The sequence below is a fragment of the Thermobia domestica genome, chromosome 3, assembly GCF_964235325.1.
Source record: "Thermobia domestica chromosome 3, izTheDome1.hap1.1, whole genome shotgun sequence".
Lineage (NCBI taxonomy): Eukaryota > Metazoa > Arthropoda > Insecta > Zygentoma > Lepismatidae > Thermobia > Thermobia domestica.
Window position 1 is genome coordinate 186,400,589 of NC_137456.1, and position 17,938 is coordinate 186,418,526.

General features: G+C 36.0%; 1 protein-coding gene across 2 annotated transcripts in view; it reads right to left on the reverse strand.

The window, feature by feature from the left end:
* The window catches only part of Pop2 (CCR4-NOT transcription complex subunit Pop2), a 204,108-nt gene extending 186,600 nt beyond the window's left edge, over window positions 1-17,508 (reverse strand). Inside the window, exon 1 of one of the 2 annotated variants that reach the window (XM_081752058.1) lies at window positions 17,335-17,508. The gene's annotated coding sequence lies outside the window, so the exon portion shown is untranslated. The remainder of the gene's footprint in view (window positions 1-17,334) is intronic. The other variant, XM_081752059.1, reaches the window with a different exon arrangement.
* Window positions 17,509-17,938: the final 430 nt, after the last annotated feature.

Below are 17,938 nucleotides of genomic sequence, written 5' to 3' on the forward strand. Positions count from 1 at the left end.
ACAGTACAAATGTTGTTTGACAGTAGTGAGATATTTCGTTGATAATTTATTTTTTGTAAGATGTATACTATTTTTATAATGGTAGAATGTGTGTATACTATTTATAAGATGTAGACCTATACATTTCTTTGTATAGACTTTTATAATGTATAATGAATTTTTATAATCAAGAGCGAAAGTTTAAAACCTTAGAATGGGCGAATCTTGTCACAAAAGCGAGATGTACTCGTAGAAAGATTAATAATAATAATAATAATAATAATAATAATAATAATAATAATAATAATAATAATAATAATAATAATAAGGGAAGGAATGAAGACGTACTAAAGGAAGCTAGTAAAGGACGACAGATCATGAAGATAATAGGAAAGCGAAGAAAGAGCATGCTTACCTATCTTAATCGACACTCAGATCGGACACCGTGTTGATAGAGGAAAAGGCAGAAGAAAAACCAGGAAGTGGCAGACCAAGGATAGAAAACTCTATAAGTTTTACGTCCCACAGTTATGCCTGGTAGGTTAAAGGAGCTAGTGATGTTGAGAAGTGAAGGAAATGGTGGAATGCAGAAAGTGGAAGGAAACGGGAGAACCCCGAGAAAACCCCCACACATGGTGTTTGTCCTTCACAAAGTTCACTTGGTGCGAGCTGAGATCGAAATAAGAACGCCATGCATTAGAGGTGAACGCTCTACCACTGAGCCAACGCGGCCCGATCAAGGATAAATGCAGTAACGAAGAAGAGACCTTATTAAATTATAAAACAGCTCTCCAAGGGGAAAGAAAAGTTTTAAAATTTCCTTCTTGCCCATCAACCTATGATTGAAGTGAGAAAGATTATTATTATCAGTGGCGTATTTACGATTTTGTTTCAGGGGGCTTTGCTAAATTTTGGGGGGCTTTGCCTGAAAATGTGAAAATTCTGCAAGATATTTCATATACTTTACTATAGTAAGTAAGATTTCAGGGGGGCTTAAGCTCGGAAGCCCCCCTAAATACACCACTAATTATTATTATTATTATTATTATTATTTTATCGAGAATGTACTTCTGGGTTTCCTCCTAAAAAATACACACACTATTTCCAACTATGGTTATCTTACTTTTTACAAATTTGTCTAATTCAATATTGGTTTAAATAGTAGTTTTCAAGCTAAGAGTTCTTTGACTAACTGAATAGTGCACGCCCCTTCTGACTTACTCGCCACTATTTAACATTAAATTTCAGATGTCTCGATATATTTGCGTAAGTTTATTATTTCTAAAATAAACATTACGTACAAAGTCTATTCAAATTGATATCAAGTTTTTCTGACATGTGTATATGACGCATATCTTTCTTAATTTGCATTACTCACATTACCCCAGAGAACGAACAAATTTTAGAGTTCTGGTTTGAACTTCTCTTACAATAATAAGCAAATATACGAGGAACAAATTTACCATTATTGACGATGCGGAGGGGAGGAGATTTTCTGGACTAGGAAGGAATGTGTGCGGGTGCAGAGCAGAGGTCTGCACGAGCCGAAACTTTCAGCCCGGGCCCGGCCCGTGGATTTACAATGTAAGGCCCGACCCGAGTCCGAAATATGTCTTAGCATTTAGGCCCGAGCCCGGACTGAGCTCTGTGATAACCAAATGAGCCCGAAATAAGCCCGAATCACAGAAACTTAATTATTAATGCAAAATTGTATTTTTATTTACAGCAATTCGAGGTTTGATTTTGCAGTTGTTTTAAAAGTCCTCCAGAAAGAAAGGTGCAATTTGTATCGTTTTACACAATATCTACAAAGTTAGGCCAAAAAAAGTCCGAGAAATATGGTTGTATATTTAAATATTCACAGCCCGAACCGAGGGGCATCATTTAGGGGGCAGGGAGAGGCATTTGCCCCTCTGAGTTTGAGATTTATATAGATTTTATCAATAGAATAGTAGTAAGTCAGTGAAAAACGCGAAATTTTACATATATCAAGGGGTCTTGCCCCCCCCCCAAGCCAAATCTGAAATGACGCTACTGCCCGAACCCCTCCCGGGCCCGAAGTGATGCATCCTTTGTAGGCCCGAGCACGTGCAGGCCTCTAGTGCAGAGGCGTTTCAAGTGGTGGGCGACTGCCCACGGCCTTGCATCTTTATGGACCTCGCAAAGACCAACGAGCCTAAAACGATTTGGCACTCACTTTTGTCGATGCATCGGACTTATTTACAGAAAAACAATACATAAGGCTTCAAACTAACTTTTCATCTATTCGTATATATTAGATCGCTAGCATACGCAACAGGCGGCGAGATTATTTTAAGATTGCATATAAGTCTCTATTGTTGAGATGAATTGTTTTCGATATTTTTTTTATAATTAGCAATTTTTAAAAAGGGGCAAGCCTTACTCGCCTTGCTGTGCAGATGGTATGGTCAAAATCAATACTGAATAGTGAAAGTGTAAGTGTAAAGGCTAATATGAAACAGAGAAACAAAAGAGAACTTCTTCAGAAGGGAATTGGGAGGGGAGGGGAGGGGAGGAGAGTACAATACTGTAACACTTGAAATGCGTCTTGATCTGTATACTTCAACAAACTTTTCTTATTAGATTACGCAGTTTCTAGTTTCTTACTCCGATTATTCAAAGTATTCAAATGTTCTCGGAGGGAGTGACCGCCCCTCCCTTTAATCCGTCCGTGGTGTCATTCAGTTTTGCTTTTTGCTACTAATTCAAAATGCTTTCCGAAACAAGTTGTCTTCTTGTGACTGCAGGGGGTGGAAGAAACAAACAAACCGTGAAAGGAAGAAAGAAGTGGTTTTGGGTTCTTACAGTCCAGACCATTCTAACCACTGAGAAGTGAGAATCACAACGTGATTTTTCTGGTAAGAGCGTCCTTTTAAAAACAGCTAACAAGCAAACAGATGGTCAGCCCTCTCCCCTCTGCAGCATACTTTTTATTCTCTGTTGCCAAACTTACTGAAGAATATATTGCAATTAATCTAACGCATGTAACGTAAATTGGAGACCGTGGTTGGATTTATATGGGTCTTGTGTATTTGTATTAAAAATTTCAAGTCATTACCTGCAATACTTTGTTAGAAATTACCATATTAAATTTTACATGCTATCAAATGGAGAGTTAGAAACCTAAGCGAAGAGGTATCAGATCCCGTTAATGGAGCTATTTTCCTGGTACACTCCCAAAAGTTGCGTCAACGATAAAGCTACATTTCCAGAGGCACCACCAGAAAGCAGTATCTCGACCTTGACTGGGTACGTACGAATGAGCACCCAAAGAGACAAACAAATATCTTACACTACTATATATATATATATATATCCAACAGCAAAGTGTAAATAACACTTCTTATATACTAACAAAAAGAAAAACAAATAATAATACCTTGGCAAAATTTTCTCTTCTCACCCATTTAATCATTCAACTAAGAAACAATAAAACAAAAATTACTCTAACAGAGCAAATGAATAAACGTAGCGAGGGTGAGCGGGTGGGCTAAAAGTAACTCTACTTAATTTCTTTCAGGAAAAAAAAAAAAAAAAAACTATAAATTACACTGTACTTATTACTCAAAATGCTCCGGTGGGCTAATGAAAATATTTGAAAATTTGGGATCTTAAAGTATCTACCACCATGCTCTGATTCGAAATATTTTAGAATCGTGAAATTTAATCGTAGAATCGTAATCTATCGAAATTTTGGGATCGTAACAAAGGCGTAAGCCTCACAGCATCTCCATCATGTGCCGGTGCTCCGCCATCACTTGTAGCTCAAAATAATCTCTAAAATACTTATAAAATAATGTAACAATAGGGGATGGAACTGATGCACAACACGGTACTTAACAACGAAATTATGATTGAATTTAAATGAAATTCAAATGTTTCAATTTTGAAGATGACTAGTAGGGAAAATGTGAGAGAGAGAGAGGGAAAGGTTATGATTAAAAGAGAAAGGATGAGCACTAGCCTGTTAGATCCATCGAGACTGGCATCGTCCTAGTCATCTGAAATGTCGTCTGTCTGTTTTCCCTTAGAGACAGTCAACACCTGGATCTCTATCTTGTTGATCTCCAAGGGGCGTCGAGTTCTCTCGTCTTCATGCGTTTCCAATGATGTTTTTCTACATCTTCATTCCACTACTCTGCTGACAAACTCAAAGGTGTCTGCGGCGATGAACCGAGAGAATGGTACTCGACTTATGGAACTGGTTATTCTCCAACGGTGCGATCCGCTTTTCTCCGATGATCCTGCACCTATCCTAATCTTGTGTCGAATACCCCTTGTTGTTGTGTTCCTCGTGGTTTTGTTTGGCTGAAGAATGATGAGTTAAGCGTCCAAAGAATCGGGAAGTATCAGGCTATGCTTGAAGGTATGCGGAAAGGTAAAGAGGAACCTAGTCGAGTTTATTAACAAAAATGTGTTTACAACAGGTGTCTGAGAATGTACAATCCTGATCAAAGTTTTCTTCCAATGAGTTTTCAAGAGTTCATGATCCTTTCGTTAATAATGTAGTTTAATAAAATAATCGAATTTAGTGAATTAAATTAGAGTTTATACAATTATCTCATCGTCACTTCATATCCAATACACAGTTACTTCACACTAACAAACAAAGATATTGTGTGTAAAATGTGTAAAATGTGAGTTTAGTGAGTAAATGTGAGCAATGCAATAGAGCAATTGCTTTGAACACTAGTTAACTTTGTAACAAATGAAACACGTGGATTAATGATGTTGACTTTCTTGGGTCCTCCAATTTCTTTCAAACAAATATTTTATAATCATTCACTCTCATTAATCACCCGTCTATTATAACCTATAGAGTATAACCAAGGAATGTAAAATTAGAAATTCATTTTATTTCAAATGGAATAGCGCATTGATTCAATCCCCGGAGAAGTTAGTTTGTGGTGGACAACATCGTTTCCATGGGTTTTCTCGGAGTACTCCCATTTCCTTCCATATTCTCATTCCACTAATTCTTCCATCGTCATTCACTTGCCGTAATCATCGCCTCCCTTAAACTAACGGGCATGGTCGTGGGACGTTAAACTAAGATTTCATTTCATTTTGAAATGGAATGGCGAGACTAAAGTAGGGTTATATCTGTTTGTGTGTTCGATGAAGGTTAGTGTTTCTTTTCAGCACCGAGGCAGTATGAGACGGAGACTTATAGTTTAAGGTGGAATCCGAACCACTATAATAGTTCAGATTTTATTAATGCTTCCATGAGACCATGTGACCCCAAAGAGCCACGTGCTAGCTACAAGGCCAGCAGGAGAACAATATTATATGCCTACAAGAAACACCGAAACAAGATACATTATTCATACCAGGTGGGAGACCCGGGTTTCCGGCGGGATCTCATGTGATTAGGACTCCATGCTAATCAGTAGATCCCGTCTCATATAGCATCGCTGGTGAAAGGGACGTTAAACTCAAAATCAACTTAACTATTCGTACCATCGAATTTAATATTTTTGTTAAAACGTCGAAAATGAAGTACTAAACGGCAAGAATACTGCAAAACAAGACAGAATATAAAACAATAAAACGAAAAAGGCAGTAAGTTAAAAATCGACAAGGGAGGGGTTTTAAAAGGTTAAGACATTATCATGTTACTTGCATTAACACTTAGCAACAACACACAAATATACTATTATACTATGACTAATATACTATTGAACGTCGTAATCCTGTATCACTTAAAATTTTTGTTTCTCTGGAATATTATTATGTATTTATCTAATCGAATCAATTTATCTATTTTACTGTTTTAGCCGTAGTAACTATGAAACAAATCATAGCTTATGCTAATATGGAATGTTGTCAATTTTAATGCGAATGGTTAGAAATAATCTGTATCTTCACTTTTTTGATAACCTTTTATATCCGTCTGTCTTCACATATTTACAGTACTCTTACAGATTTTTTTCTACATCGATCTCTCCATGAAATCCATACATTTGGTCCCAAGGGATTCAACTGTTAATTTAATAAGAGAATAGCGAGACCATTGGAATCCAAAATTAGTGACCAACAAAAGTTGATTCGTGGCTTCTACATGTGCACCATTGTTCTTTCGATTTTCTGTCCTACCGGCATGCTTCAAAAACTCATTGCCCTTACGAAGTATTGCGAAACTCAAATGCTACACAATGTTTAATATAAGCATTATATAACCATCAATGAGATTTCGTAGTTGACTTTCCCAACTTCAGGGAACAAAACCTAATTGCAACATTCTATTCAATAATAATAATAATAATAATAATAATAATAATAATAATAATAATAATAATAATAATAATAATAATAATGTCTAACTCTGTTATTACTTGACTACTGACATTTGCGCTAGCAACTTGATAGACATATACTTTCAGTTGAGTTGATTTTGAGTTTAACATTCCTTTTAGCAGCGAAGCTATATGAGACGGGACCTACTGATTAACGTGGAATACGAACCACATGAGCTCCAATCGAGAATCGAACTCGGGTCACCCACTCCAAAGGCGAGCACGATAACCGCTTAGCCACGAAGAAGCTCACAGACATATTTGCTTTCGGTGCAGTTTTCCTTTCTCTACTGCAAAAAAAAAAAAAAAAAAAAAAATGTTATATATTAGCGCACTGTATTTGCATATACATAAATGCACTACCTCAGTCTCTTGAATCATTACAGGATAAAGTTATTGTCAATTTAGCAGTACCTATTTTCAGTGTACCTAGCAGTACAAAATCCTATTTTTCAATATAATCCTTCCGCTCCGCCATTACATACTTCACTATCGCCACCACAACTAGAGAAAGATCAGAAGTCTAACCTCAACGTCGTAGAATCTCCACACCAACAGAAAATTCCTGTTTAAAACGATTTTTCTTCCCTGATCAATAAAATGGCAGAGCCCTATTTAATAGTTGCACAAACCAGTTCACATAACCAAAATAGAAAGAGGAATTAAGGGAATAAGCGATGAAAGAAAAAAAATTATTAGAACGGGGTGAAGTATAGAGGAAAACAGGGGACACCACAAAACCTCCAAGAAAATCCACAACAGAAGATCAAATACTGGATTCGCAATATGCACAAAGCGTAGGTACTGTGCATCTACCTATTTTAAACGTCCAAAATTCGTATAGCGCCGACCCTTGTCTAGGAGTCAAAGATCAAGCAATTCTAATGACAGAACAAAGCCTATAAATAGTCACTATATTACGCAAACGAACAGTGATAGTGAAAACTGGCCTTTCGAATATGTAATTCCTGATGTTTAATTAATACTACATAAAACAGAGGTTAAGGGGATATGAAATAAAATTATTACCTCGAAATATGTAGCAATGGTATCATTCAAAGTTGGGAAACAACATTCTCTCATTACTTTCGTATGAGGAAGAAATCATGTTTTCCAGTTATTTTTGATTTAGAGTTGAAACATTTACTTTATAAAATATGAATTATATCTTTGTTAATTGTTTTAAATTAATTTTCTGGAAAGAAACGTCTTGCAACAAATGCTCGGGAATTTCACCTAATTGAACGCACAAAATATCGAAAGTGACATTCAAATAAAACCATTTATTTTACGCTGTTAAATTAACATATTTGGTGTTCATATTCGGCAAACGTCACTGAGGCTTCTGGGATGATTCGATTTTTTTTTTTTTTTTTTTTTTTAATAGCGGGTATCCACGCTACAAAGTGCAATTTTCGGTCTGTTAAGTTAAGTTTTTAGAATATAAGCACGAGACACACTAAATTAGCTGTATATATTTTGGCGGCGATCTAACGTAAAATTTCAAAATGGCGGCTATTTTTTCAAAACAGCAGTGAGTAGAAAGTTGTTGCAAGTTGTGACAATAATAATCTTGAAATATAAATCACATCTCATCACTTTTACCCCAAAGACATTGAAATATTTCGAAAAAAAAAAATTAAACCCGAAAAAACCACATGGGCCCAGGTGGGTAGGGCTTTTTTTAAAAAAAACAGGTTTTTTCAAACCCTGCTGAGAATGTATTACTCCAAGCTAAGTTCACACGCACTTCCTTATAGTGTGCTTTGATTTGGCTAGACAGTGAGTTGTTGATGTTAGCACTTTTCTGTGATGATTTATCGTTTCAAAATATTGTGGAGGTTGATGACGTAATGGTTAGCACGGCGATTTCTTGTTTTGATTTATTACTGTATGTAGAATGTCGTTATAATTTTGTAACATATTTTGACGATTTATTAACAACGTTCATTAGTTGAACTTGATTACTTGAATATTGAAACACTGGTATTTTAATTGTATTTTTGGAAGAAGCTCGAGATGAAAATAAAAGTAAAAATTGTTACGTCATACCATTACGCTATTTGAAATTACAAATTAGTTAATTTGTTTTTCATAAATTTATATCTTTTACTTTATATTTTCTGCGATTTTCTATACGAAATATATAAACCATCACTGTTTCACTACTCAGAAAACCGTTTTAAATTTTATTTATTTTATCACGATGGCAACGACATTTACACGAAATACGCTTCTTTATTTCATAACAGGATCATATAAGTATTCAAAATATATCAGGAGCTTACCTCTCTCATATACAATAAGGTGAAATACCAAATGGAAAGTGTGCTCTTTACCACATAGCAGTCCACAAGGATGACATGATGAAGTGAAGTGATGTATGAAGGCAGTGTAGAAAGTTATACAAGTGTCGTAAAACTATCTCACACGCAAGGCACGTGCTTCTGCTACACAAAACATTTTCCTACCATTCTTGTTTATGCGTTAACCCACCACTGCTGACGCGCCTAATCCGGGAAGGTTGTAGAATGCTGGCCCACACATATATGTGAAAGTGGATTAGTAGCAAGGTTGACTGGATTCTTTATTACAACTCAATTGGGATGCGGGACAGTGTTCTGGAACCTTCCGCCTGCTCCCTGCAGTCGTACTGACCCCGGATGCGCTCCTGCCGTTACTCGGCTAGATAGCAGTCGTGTTTTTTAATGGCTACCTAGCACATGTTGGTTTCTGTTTTTAAATTGGTTCGTGTTTTATGCAGTATAGTTTTCATACCATACGTTCACACGGTGTATTTATACTCAGACTTCCGAAAGTCAATCTGAATCCTCGACATCTTCCTTGAGAAACAATTTCTAAGACAGTAAGAGTATATCTTCTGCTCAGAGAAGTTTATATTTCATGTATAACTATGTCCCGATAAAATGGGAGGTTTAAGTACCGGAGAGTAGGTCCAGAAATGTAAAAAATGCGTAAAATTTACACGAAAGAAAAGGTGAACTGGTTATTTTTCAAAAAATTCATGCTAACAAATTAAGTGTAATGCAGTACTTTCAAGTGTAATATTTTCATATTTTCAGAAAGTGTGGAAAGCTGTATGTTGTTAATACGATTTTGAGTAGAGATATGCTGACATCAAACATGATGGCGTAATGAGGAAATTAATTCCCAACTTCCAAAGATGGTAGTTGCATGTAACGGATGTGATATTTCGATTGTGAGTCTTACAAACTATGCTGGTAAAGAAAAAAAGTTACTACTGTTTGTAGAGCGGCACGGATTTTTAAATTGGGTTAACTGCCCAGATGGCGCCATCAAAATACAAAATTTACGGAGGAATAATAAGGTAGAAATTTGAAATCGAAAGTGTGCTCTTTACCACATAATACTCCATAAGGCATGAAGTGAAGTTTAGATGAATGCACTATACAGTGTTCCTAGAAATATTTTATGCTATATAAAGTGTTTTTCCACTATCCTCGTTCATGTATATAGCCAACGTCGGTGACGTATCTGCTCCCTACAGACGCACCCGCAACTCTAGCGTTCGGGGCCATCTGCTGCTCTCCTGCCTTTACTCGGTTAGATAGCATTCGCCTAATTAGTCCCCATCTAGCACAAATTACATGCTTTTTGATTAATTCGTGCTTCATATACTGTAGTTTTTATGCTATATGTGCACACACTGTAGTTATACACAGCTCTTCTGAAGTCAATCTGCACCTATTAATGTAAATCCTTGCTTAAGAAACTATTTCTAAAGCAGTACAAGTGTATTTTCTGCTAAGATAAGTTCATATTTCATGAATATATGAATCCCCTTGTGTGGCAATATAATACATGAAAGCAGTATTTTCGTAAGATTTTGGAATTTCGATGTTCGAGGGATACGTAATTAACAGGAAGCTCCGACCCCAACCCCCCTATGTATTCATTTACATAAAAGAGTACTAGGGTGTTGTTATAGTGTAGTTCGAAACATGAGAATAATTACATGGTAATTATTATTAATATTCGTTATTTCTAAAGATGCAAGGGCTCGGAAAAAAACCGGCTTTTTTGAAAAAAAAACTCGGTTTTTTCTGCTTCGCTTTTTTGCTTGGGAAATTTTGGGCTTTTTGAAAATTCTGCTTTAAATTGATAAACCAGATTTTGTTTCACTTCTTTACAACACAAAAAGCCATTTAATTAGTGGTTGATGCCGATAATAATATAAAACCTCGAAAATAAACCATGAATTTCGAAAAGATATTTCAAACAGTTTTACTTCTCAACATATTCACATTATGAATTCCAAAGGATTAACCAATGTATATAATAAGATTTTTTTTTAACCCCCTACATACAAAAGTAAGCAGGGTTGGCAAGAGCCATGGTTGTTTTTGAAAATGCCAAAAACCAGTTTTTTGGGGGGAGTTTAAACTAGGCTTTTTTGGTTTAAACCAGGTTTTTTTGGGTTTAGATATTTTGCTTTATGTATTTATATTACATATTGACAGAAATAAGTTTGTTCCGCCTTGGTGTTATTATGCAACAACGGGGTTATGCTGGAAGACGTCACATAAGCTTAAAGAAGTCCGGTCAGTAAATTTCTTAAATTGAGAAACTCCCGCCCTAGCCATCGGGAAAATCCCGTTATTACTCTAAATGTAAAACAATAACGGAAAAAATCCTGTTATTGCTTTGCATGGAAAATTTAAAGGTCAACGTATCATAATCAGTACGCTAAAACTGCGGTATTAAATTACAAATTTAGTGCGTACATATCATTGAAAGTACAATCCAAGCTAATGTTGGAAGCTACGTAGGCAATCGATAAATTTTGTCAATTTATATCAGTATATTTAAGCAACCTTGACTTCTTTATAAAACAACAGGCATTCAGGCATGCAGAAATATACAATTTAGTTTCGTTTCGTATGTTCAGGCTTAACATCCTTACGTAATACCGAGGTTATCAAGGAGAAAACTTTCGCTTAAAGTGACATCCGAACCGCTACTTTGTTTACGCATGAAAGAAGGGTTGTGGTTCGACCGAGAATTGAACATGGGACACCTTGATTAAAAGGTGAAAAGGAAATAAAGCAAATGCAGATGGTTTGATGTATGGAAACATCACCATGAAGTTCACACGATTCGCATTTTTCGTACCTTTTATTTATTTATTTTTTTTTCGGTTTAAACCAGTTGTTTATTTAAAAAAAAGAAAAACAGCTGGTGTAAACCAGCCAACCCTAAAAGTAAATACTTCTTTTAAAAAAATACTCAAATAAGTAGCAAAATTCTATGTAGTATTTTTACTTCAAAATATTCCATACCCTCTTTTTGGAACAAAATAAAATTAAAATAAAACATAAGAAAAATACTTAGATTTATATGATACACTTAAAGGCTGCACACCTAGAGCTTTTGGTTTTGTATATTCTTGAAATTCTACAGTTTTAAATAAGCACCATCACGGTTTATTCAGTCCTTAAGTTTTCTGTATTTTTAACAAGAGGGATTGAACATGAAGGGTGTGAGATAAGAACATGGTAACCCATAATTTTACTATTTTAAGAAATTAGAAATTTTCTGCTGCACAATCCATTTTGAAAGTCTGAAAGCTGATTTTTCACATAAGTCTATACATGAGGGATTAAACGAAGCGGTATGCGTTGCTGCCTATCTGATGCTGTGTAACTCAGCAATTGAAAATTTGTTAGTTACCATGTTCTTGGCTCACACCCTTCATATCATTATGGAACTCTCCCCACCCCACCAACACACACAAAAAAAAGGACTACGCAATATATTTAAGTTAAGATAAATACAACTGCACAACAAACATGATTGACTGGAGCTTTTGCGCTTCTATCGAGAAGTCCGGAATTCAACTCAGCATTCGACCATTCTGACAAAACTTTTCTTCATTCCAACCATGAAGTAGAAATAGTGCGTGTACTGTGAGTTGGCTGACTTCATTTCTTATTGTTTTTAAATCGTTATTATTACTAATTACCAGCAGTGACGGTTTTGCGAGGGTTGGGGGGGGGGCGGTCTTTCGGACTGAAGCCTGTTCCCCAAAATTACGGAATGTCTAAAACAAACGAAATATCTATTAGTTATGCCTTTACTCATAAACTTTAAGCTGCCGTCAAATAAAAATCACGAATGTTTAGAAAAACTAAACATTAGTAGTAAAAACCCTCCCAAAATACTTTTCTAAATCCGCCACTGATTCTCAGTATAAAATGATCTTCAAGGTTGTATCCGGAAGATTATCGCTAAATACATAAACGAAACGAAATACAGTATTAGTTATGCCTCCTCCTCCTCCTCATAAACTTCAAGCTCCTCCCAAATAAAATTAGGAGATTTTAGAAAATGAAACAATCAGAGAAACCCGTCCCAAAGTACGTTTCTAAATCCGCTACTGATTACTTGTATAAATTAGTATTCAAGGTTGTATCCGGAAAATTATTGCTAAATCGTTGCACAGCTACAGTATAACAGAAATGTGGAAGTACGGTTCTATATATTGAAAAACGTACGCCGGATACATTGAGTACGTACGCCGGATACTATAGACGGATATATTGAAAAACGTACGCTTTGACGTATATATAGAAAAACGTAAGTTTAACTTCTGCGTTAGAAGCTAGAGTACTAAGCTCTTAGAAATGAAACAGGCGACAAACTGAAATGATATGGAGAAGAAAAAATATGGATAACTCAAAAGTTAAAATAAAGTTAAATAGCCTCTAAAATTGCCCTCAAATACTACATTCTTCATGTTAGCTTTAATTCGTAAAACATGTGCTCCATTCATCTTGATGGTGAATTTTAGAGCGAAATATGGCATTTAGGTCATGGAATTCTTATCTAAGTATAGAATATACTATAAGAAAGCTATTTAAATAGAAAAATCATGAAAATGAAAAAAGCCAAAATTTCCAAAATTCTCGCTTTTTTCCAAAAAAAGCCGGCTTTTTATGTGAAAAAAACATCGATTCAAAAAAGCTGGCTTTTTTGCATCTCTAGTTATTTCTGAATATGCGTGTCTGTAACACTTAATAGTTGGAAGGTAATAATTTTGCGCAGTAATGTAATACAGACCAATATTTATCTAGTAAAGAGCAAAGAAAGCATCAAAATACGAAATGGCTGTGATTAGGCCTAACGGCTCACAGTAAACGACGGAAATGAAAGAGGAATAATTCTTGGTACAAACATAAACAGTAACACAATGTTAAAAACAGGTTTAAGTGAATTTAATCAAGCCAGCCATCTGCAAACTTTTAGACTTAAAACTGAGCGGAAAGTGTGTGAAATTTAAGAAGACATTGAAACTAAAGAAACTGAGAACGTTTTACTTTCAAATGTTAACACAGCATTGATAGTGTGAAATGTCATCGGCAAAAAGCGGTGAAAGTTACTTTTTTTCAGGATCCGAAGATGCCGACGTCACACGTTTATGCCGGCTAGGCTAAAGGAGACGGTGATAAGAAACGAATGCAACGGTGGATGAATGAAGTGGGACGAAACGGAAGAACAAAGAAAACGCATGAACAAGGTGTTTGTCCACCACAAAGCTCATTTGGTGTGAGTTAGGATAGACCAGGGACCACATGCACGAGAGGAAAACGCTCTATTAATGTACCACCGTGCTCCCCAAAAATGTCGAATGAGGTGTTACTATTTATAGTGTATTGGTGCCAGGGTTTGCCCAAGTGGGCCCAGCCCGAAAAAAACCGGTGGGTTTTTGAACTATTTGTTAGTATATTATTGGTACAACTAATGTGATCATATTGTAAGTGATTTTTATCAGATTTTAGACTTTCCTTGAGCGAATTATAGGCTTTCACGTTAAAGTATACAACAACATTTAACATAAGACCTTTATAAAGTTCTGAATGCACTCAATGAATTAAAAAAAAAAAAAAAAAAAAAAAAAAAAAAAAAAAAAAACTTACCTTAGCTTGAGATAGTTATAGAACAAATTAATATATGGATTATGCTTATAGCCTATTTGAAGTAAAATAAGCAATTTTGTACATTAGAAAATATTTTCCGTGAATAGTGTGCTCGTCGACTTGGCGATACCTAGGGACATTATCACCCATACGTTTGACGGGTTTAAGGTCATAGGTGCCGGTACTAATAAATAGTACATATGTAAATACCTTAGTAAAACTATTATTATTATTTCTTACCTTTGATGTAAAACACAAGTTTCTTCAACTAAAATTTGGTTTTCCAACAATAACAGTTTAGTTCAGTTATTTGTTGCTACTCTTCAAATAAGCATTCTGTAGAATCAACACCAGCAATAGCGTAAAAACCTTTGTCCAATTTAAGAAGCTTAATGCTCGGGGTTCCGAAAACTATGTAACGCTCACTATTTCCAGTGCTGAGTTCAAATTTTCGTACTAGTGGAAGTTTTGTTGTACACGCCGCGAAAGAAATGCTCGGGGAATACCCGAATTAAACGCAGAAGGATCGGAAATGAACACTTCAAAAACAGAACTATTTATTTCATGCTTAAGCCTGCCGTACGTCCCGTAAAAAATGGGAGAGTCCCAATTTTGGGCCCGAGTGTCCCGCGTCCCCGTAAATTTTGTCAGGACAGAAAAATATCCCGTATTTTAACTCCGTTTCATTTTTGCTATCAATATCAGCTTATTCGAAAAGTGAAAAACATCAAATTCTGACATTAGCTGGGAATCCTGTAATTAGTGAATGAACAGTACGCTGTTGCATGTAACATCTTCAAGGATGTTATTACACCACCCTGTTCGACTTGATGTCGAGCGAAATTTGCAATGCTATTTTTTCCATTGCATTTGATGGAAACTCAGATACTCTCCGGAACATTAAAAAGGATGGCTTTGAGTGTTTCTACATTTACAAACACAGGGAAGATGACTGACCCTTTCTCCAGCACCACATTAGATAAGTTAACAACAATTATAATCTTTTTCAGAGGCTAGGGGCACAGAACTGTGCTTTGGTCCAGGTCTTAGAAAAACGTAAATCTGGTCCTGACAATTACACACGACACAGGGAGAAAAATCAGCTTTTCATCAGATTAAACTGACGAACGTAATTTTGGCAAATACATCCATGTAATGAAATATTGCTAAACGCGCGAAGAATATTGAAGGTAGATTATACTACTGATTTAAATAATTTGCATGTTTTCCTGTAAAGCACTTCTATATCACATCTTAAGTTTTTAGGCATCTTCAGTCTGTACAATTAATTGCATGGTACGAAGAGAGAAAAGCAGCTGCTGCTTAGTGAACTTTCGCCTATTATATTATTGAAAAAATAGAAATAAAATTAAATCTTTTAGTTTTAGTCTCACGGTTGTCTGCTATGCTCAAGGTGACGGTGATGATGAGAAATGAATGAAATGACGGAATGAAGAAAGTGGGAGGAAACGTGAGAATCCCGAGAAAACCCACGCACAAGGTGTTTATCCACCACAAAGCTTACTTCGCGCGAGCTGGGATCGAACTAGGAACCCCATGCACTAGAGGTGATGAACGCTCTACCACTGAGCCTCCGCGACCTATTATACTTTTGTTCATAACCAGAGTACAGTTCATTGCATTGTGCTGGAATTTGGGGGGGGGGGACCTGATGTGTCCCGTATTCTCATGGAAAAAATATGGCAGGTTTATTTACGCTGAAAGATGTTAATTTCATATAAGATATTTTAAAACATTTATTTATTTCACACAACATGAACTTGTATCTTTGTACTAAATTAACAGACCCCTTTTGGTATTCATATTTGGCGAACGTCAGTCAGGCTTCTAGATGACTTGATCTACATTTGTTCGTTTGTCTGCCGAGCTCCTTCATGGCTATGCGGTTAGTGTACGCGTCTTCGGCGTGGGACCCGGGTTTGCTTTCCGGAGGGAGCTCATGTGTTCCGATTCAACGTTAATCAGCAGGTCCCGTCTCATATAGCCTCACTACTGAAAGGGACGTTCAACACAAAATCAACTCAACTCGTTTGTCTGCCTCTACCACACACACTACATGGTACAACTTTCGGCCTTTTAAATTAAAATTTTCAGAGTACAAGCACGAGACATTGTAAATTTCCTGTATAGATTTTGGCGGCATATCAACGTAAAATATCAAGATGGCGGCCATTTTTTCAAACCAGCGAGTATCCACTCTACGAAGCGCAATTTTCAGTCTTTTAAGTTGAAATTTTGACGGTGGAAGCACGAGATATGCTAAATTTGCTCTATAGATTTTCTCGGTGATCGAATTTAAAATTTCAAAATGGCGGCCATTTTTGAAAACAGCAGTGAGTAGAAAATTGTTGCAAGTTGTGACAATGACAATCTTGAAATATAAATCACATTTTAACACTTTTACCCCAAAGACATTGAAATATTTCGAAAAACCAGATTAAACCCGAAACAATCCTTATGGGCCCAGGTGGTTTGTGCTTTTTCAAAAAAGCCCGGGTTTTTCAAACCCTGATTGGTGCAAAATCAAGAAAGATAAACCTAGTGTTTTAGTGACATTTTCGTTTGCGCGCATGCTCAACATCGCTGACGCGCCTGCTCTCTATGGATGTAGCCCCTCAGTACCGCGCCCTCCTCCGCCGATTTGTATTATTATTATTATTTATGGTTTTTACTGACCATCTAGCAAAGTGTGGTTTGTTCTTAAATATTTTTAGGCATATTTCCAGATGCAGTATATACACGTATAATGGTAATCTCCTCTTGAGGTGAATCTGCACCGAGGAATTCAGAAACCTTACTAAAGTAGTGACGGTGAATTTTCTCATAAATGACAAAAATTTAAAGTTTTTCTGCCTGAAAATACTGAATCTACTCCGAAGCACAAAAGCGAAATGGGATTGCATACAATTAGGTCCGTACTTTCTAGATAGCTATATAATTAACCACAATAAACGTAATTATTTCTTCTGACATGTTTATAACGCACTGTACATATTCTTAATATTACTAGTAAACATAGTAGTATGGCGTAGTAAGTATAGCAAAGAGAAGTCACTTACAATCTAAATTTACTGCTTACAATAGTTTAAACACCTCCTGTGATTTTCCATATAGCAAGTATATAACACATGAAAGCGCATTTACAAGACAATTAACCACAGAACTTCCAACATAAGATTCATTCTCCTCTCCCTTTCACGTCACCATGCTCAACACTTCTAGTTTCATCAGTGTTGCTAGTAACTACCAGGGTTACTAGCAACATGTACGTAATCAGAAAATCCAAAATCACTAAATCTTTATAGATAGATATGAATGCATACCTAAGACCGTACTAGTTTACTTTCAGTGCATCACTAGAAAGAATTGTTGAAAAGTTTTAATTCTTTCACTGATTTCCTTCTTACTATTGTTTAATCAAGGTTACTAGAAGGAAAGGTTGGGCTATACGCACAGATGCTTCGCTCCTCGTTTTGCGTGACGTCACCAGCGAGGAGCAGCAAGTAGGTATTAATACAGTGTACGAACAACACCATCTTATATCATTATAACAGGGTGTTGGTACGAAACAGCTAGAATATCTTTTTTCTTTCTTTATGCATAACATTTTCGCTGTCACAACATTCTCCTACACACAAACTACAAATAAATAAATATTAAGCC